Source organism: Cupressus sempervirens, chromosome 6, assembly GCF_028749045.1.
Source record: "Cupressus sempervirens isolate cs-2001-9-10 chromosome 6, ASM2874904v1, whole genome shotgun sequence".
Lineage (NCBI taxonomy): Eukaryota > Viridiplantae > Streptophyta > Pinopsida > Cupressales > Cupressaceae > Cupressus > Cupressus sempervirens.
In genome coordinates, this window is record NC_143123.1 from 410,013,457 (window position 1) to 410,019,380 (window position 5,924).

Genomic DNA, 5,924 nt, shown 5'->3' on the forward strand with positions numbered 1-5,924 from the left:
GCAAACATGAGAGTCACTATAGGAAGGGTGCCCACTTTGTAGAAAATAATTTATTCTAGTGTGTTTTGACATTTTGTTTATTATGTTTGATAGTTTAATAATTTTTGTTAGTTAATATTATATTTCTATATTGAATGAGTATTAATAATCTATTTTTATTTCAATGTTTTTGATAAGATAAAAAAGTTTTATAGGGACCCTAAAACCCAAAAGTAGCTACAAACCAAGGCTGATAATAAGCAATAAAGCCCAACTAGATAAAATGAGTCTAAAGGCTGATAATAAGCATGAGGCCCAACCAACAACAAAGGCCAACAAAATTGTCAAAAAAGACAATCTTTAGTGAAACTAAGAAAAAGCCAAAATGAAAAGCTAGTAGTACAAAAAAAACACAAAAGACAGAACCAAAGGACTACTCTTCATTCTTCTTCTCAAAATCTTCTGGTGCTCCTTGGCCTTCTGCTCCTAGATTTTTTCCATTTCCTTGTCCAAACTCATAAAGGTGATGTTAGTAGCCACATCATCCTTAGACTTGGCTCTTTCTCTATCCTTTCCTTCCTCATGTACTAGAAAGCCTCTATCTTTGATCACACTGGTTAAAGAGAGCATATTGTCATTCATCGAATTGAGGAGAGAGATCATTTGACTAGCTAGATTGTGATTGTAATTTTCAAGATTCTTTATTCTCCTCTCAACCAGACTGGCTCTATCACTCTGATCCTCTTGGTTCTTATTTTTAGTCTTCCTATTGTTGCCCTCCAACTAATACACCTTCTCTTTGACCTCTTCCTGCTCATGGTATAGCTACTTGATTGATTTTAAATTATCAATCATGTTGTTATGAGCATTTTTTAAAAGGTTCGTTCCTATCTCTATTAGATTATCAGAGATGGCCACAATAGTTGGATCAATAAGCTCTTCAAGCTTGGGCTCTTCCTAATTCTCCACTAGAATCTAGGGGTTCATAGCTTCTCTATAAATTCCAAATGTTGAAGTCCTGACATTGAAATTCCTCCAAGATTTTCTCCTATTTTTGACAAGCACTTCCCCCTCTTTAGCACTGACATTATCCATTTCCTTCTCCTCAGAATGAGATTGACAGTGAGGATTAATAAGGGAAAGGGGGAGAATAAAAATGTCCAGTTCCTGATTCAAAATCCTCGCTATATCTGCATTATCCCTCTTTCATTTTTTCTTGAAATGGTCCTTTTTAATCTCCTCTTCCATCTCCTTGTCTTCATCCTTAGAGTCCATGTCCTCCTCATCCTTATTGTAATCCATATCCTCTTTTCAAGAGGTTTGGCCATGGTCCCTAGGGCTCTTTCTCCAAGAGGTTACATCAAAGGACTACTTCTTAATTTGACCCTTAATTTTCTTTCCAGAAGAAACATTCCCCTCCTCTAAGCTTATGCTTTGAATTTAATTAGAGTTAGAAGAATAGATAGAGCTACCATTGTCCTCATCTACATCCAGTGAAGGATTGTTGCTAATCTTCTGAGCTTTGAAGTACTCATGGATTAGAAGCAACAATCCCTCATGTAGAGCTAGGTTGACAATGGGTTTCTTCTTAAAGCTAGTGATAGCCTTGCTCATCTAATTAAATAAGTAGAAAAGGAAAGAAATTTTCTTATCATTGTAGAAATGATTAAGAAGAACAAAATGGTGAGTTCTTACTTGATCAAACTTAGGGTCTAGAGTTATATATTCAATGATAGCATACAACAGATACCTCCAAAGCTTTTTGATGGATTTCATTACATAAAATGTCTCACTCTTAATCAGTTCATTCATTTCCTCGGTGCTTTGCACAAAATCCTTCACAGCATTGGAAGAGAGTTTATTGTCCCTATAAAACTTGAAACCCTCCATAGGAATCTATATGACTATAGTGACAATCTCCTCAATGATAAAAAAGGAGATATCATTCACTTTCACCTTTTTGTCTTTCCACAAATTCACCATACCATTGGTGACCTCAGGATTGAAGCTATGAAGTTTGGCAATGTAACTAGAAACCCCTCCCTTTTAAAAAATTTTCCAAACTTTTCCCCTTTTCCTCCATTTCTCCAACTCCTCCACTAGCTCCTTTCTACGGTGTTCTCCCACTATGTCTTCAATATTTGCTCCAACAATTCTCATAAATTCCAATCTCTACAAATCCTTCACACGCAAGATTTTGGCATAGTATCTCTAATACATGCTAGGATAATTCCCCTTACTTAAACACAAGTAGTAAATGACAATTTTGACCCACAAAATGTGTTGAAAAAAAAAAGAAAGCCTCAACTACTTGCATAAACCAAAAAGGTCTTTATGACTCATACTTATATCCCATATGCCTTTAATATTCATTATTACCATTAGATCTCCATCATACACCCTTGGATTTTTTTAAGGTTGATGAGGGTCTTGGATTTCACTGGAATATCTATTCTTGAATTCCATGTAATCAACTTGTTAGATCAAACACCTTTATTGGCAAACCAATCCTCTACAGGATTTGCTTCTCTAAACGCATGTGTGATGTGGATAGTCTCAAATTTAGCAAGAGTTTCATGTGTCTCTTCAATTAGGTTGGAAATTGACCAGGAAGGATGAGATTTGTCATTAATATAATTAATTATGTTATTTGAATCCCCTTCTAACCAAAGCTTAGTTATTGTGACTTCAAAAGCCAGATTAACCACTTGGCACACTATTTTGGCTTCTGTAAAATGATTAGTTTGGATTCCCAATAGAAGAGAAAAATTCATGACTCCCTCTCCAAAATTGTTTTGTATTATTCCACCACTTCTCGAGAGACCAAGATTTCCTTTTGAGGCATCGTAAAAATTGGCTTTATGCCATCCCTGCGGGGGAAGAAGCCATCTAGCTTTCGGTCTTTTAATCTTCCTATCTTTTTCCTCATCTGTCTCACTACCACAAACTTCAAAATCTCTTCCCTTCTTAACTGTTGTAGATCTAGTTGATATGGCTTTCATATTTGATTTCTATTATAATCTATCTTAATTTTTGCACTATAGTTCATGTTGGATTTTTGTATTGTAATTCCTGTAGAATTTTAATCATAGAATTAGAAGAGAAAGAATTGTGCATGAAAGAATTATTTTATTAGATTACCCATCCATATCTTATGCACATTTATGGTCTATAGGTTGATTTGATTTGTATTTGAGAGTTCTATTTTTAGATTATTAGATCTATTGAAATTATTATTACCAAAAAATTATATTTCCTGTCACCAAGAAGTGACAATTCCTATTGCCAGAATTATTTTAGTTTGCTATAGATTTATTCTTGTGTGTTCTAGATGCATTCATAATCCCTCATCTCATCTCATAACCAACATCCCTTGATGGCATATTGCTCAGACATCTTTTGCAAGCTTATGCTCTCAGATTGACATGAATAGACCAAGCTGAATTTCATCATAAATTGTTAATTATTTCTTAATTATTTGCCCTAGTGTTGGCCTATTAGGAGTTGATTTATTGAAAGGAATGTATGAGAATGATGAAGACTTGCAAGAAGTATACTCGGTATGTTCTAATTTTTCAATTATTATCATGTAAAATATGCATATTTCCTCATCCAAGATGGGTTACTATTCAAAGGACACCAATTGTGCATCCCTAAGTGTTTAATGAGGGAAAACATAATAAAGGAGAAATAAGCAAGCAACATGAGTGGCATTTTGGATTGGATAAAAGTTTGGAACAAGTAAGGAGGTACTATTTTTGGCTTAAGGTTTAGATAGATGTGAGGAAGTATGCGGAGTCATGCACTATTTTTCAGAAGGCCAAGGGAACTTCTACAAATTTCAGTCTATACCAATCCCTACCTATACCAACTAGAGCATGGATTAGTTGTAGCATGGATTTTTTCATGGGAATGCCAAGAACCCAAAAAGGTTTTGAAATTATATATGTGGTAGTTGATAGATTTAGTATGATGTCTTATTTTATTCCATGAAAAAGTACTTGTGATGCTACCTATATTGATAATATGTTCTTCAAGAAGATTGTGAGACTTCATGGTTTAATGCAATACATCATCTCAGACAAGGATGTGAAGTTCCTTGGGCATTTTTGGAGGACACTATGGAGGATATTGAACACAAATTTGATTTTTAGTTTTTCCTATCATCCACAAATGAATGGGAAAAGTTAAGTGGTCAATAGATTACTAGGAAACTTTCTTAGATGTCTTACCAAGAAATATGGTGCAAAGTGGGATCAAATCCTACCATGGGTTGAGTTTGCATTCAATGATTCAGTGAGTAGGAGTATGGGAAAGAGTCTCTTTCAAGTTGTTTATGGGTACAACCCAAAGGGTATATTGGAGTTGAGAGAAATTCCATATAATTTCCAATTAGTGCTCATGGTGAATAGTTTGCTAAACACATGAAGGATGTCCATGATCAAGTGAAGATAGAATTGGAAAAGAGTGCAATGAAGTATAAAGAAGCTAAGGATAAAGGTAGGAGAGATGTGCAATTGTAGGTTGATGATTTGTGTGGGTGCACTTGAAGAAGGAGAGATTACCAAGGGAAAGCACACCAAATTGTTGATGGAAAATGTTAGTCCATGTAAGGTTTTGAGAAAATTGGGAGAAAATTCTTATGAATTTGAACTTACAACACAAACTGGCATCTCACCAATGCTCAATATCTCTGATCACACACCTTATAAAGGTGGTGAAGATGAAAGAAATGAAATACAATTGGAGGAGTTTGAAGAAGATATTGCAACTTTATCTTCCCATGCAAGAAAGGAACCTAAAATGATCTTAGATACTAAGGTCATTAATAAGACTAGGAAGACTACTTACAAGAAGTATCTAGTGAAGTGGGCAAGTTATCCTAAAGAGGAGACTTTTTGGATGGATGAAGCAGACATGAATAGGCATGGAACAAGTTATCAAGAATAGGATGACATTTGTAATTGGTTTTCCATTGATGCCAAAGGGGGAAATTGTTGGCATAACTATATACAAGTTGATGATAACACAAGGAAATCTATGCATTGTATTATGCATCACTTATATTGTTTTTCATTGCTATCAAACAATTAATTTATTATTTAATGTTGTTACCATATCTTAAGAAAGTGTATTGGTCGAAGTTACTGAGAAACAATAGGGAAGTACTTTATCAAGTAATGGCTGAAATGATAGATGAAAACAACTAAGTGATGGATTACCTTATCAAAAATCAAAACCTTATTAATGAAGTCATCTTTTTATCAATTAAGCTGTAAAGAAAAGAAAAGTTTCTAGGTTAAGTGGTTTGAGATTATTTCATAAGTTTCTACATGAATGAAGAAATTTCTTTAAGATCACAAGATTTGGGTTTAGGGTTTACAAGGATAAAAAGGGGAATGGAATATGAGAGATAGAGAGACAAACACACACACACACACACACACACACACACATAGAGAGAGAGAGAGAGAGAGAGAGAGAGAGAGAGAGAGAGAGAGAGAGAGAGAGAGAGATCAAAGAAGAGGAAAAAAAAGAAGGAAGAATAAAAATGAATGGTATGTTTTTATGTTGATGAGCTTCATTGGATTTTATATAGCTAGATAATGCAAAATACATATAATTATTGCTTTTGTTACTCTCTTACCATTTTAGCAGTCTAAACCCCTTAGAAGGGTGATCTTAATCAGTTTATTGTAAAGCCTCTAACAAGGTGACATTCTTAGATTAGAGTGTTAAAATCCTTCAACAAGGTTACTTCTATTGAAGTAAAGATCCCAATAGATCTATAGGAAAATCTTGTAACAAGTTACACTTAACAATGGTTTGTATCCCTTAATCAAGAAAGGTCCTAATAGACCGTATTCTAGAAGAGTACTTTATTTTGTGGGAATCATTCTCACACCATGGTTTTCACCCTAATCAATTGTCTAGGAGATAAACCT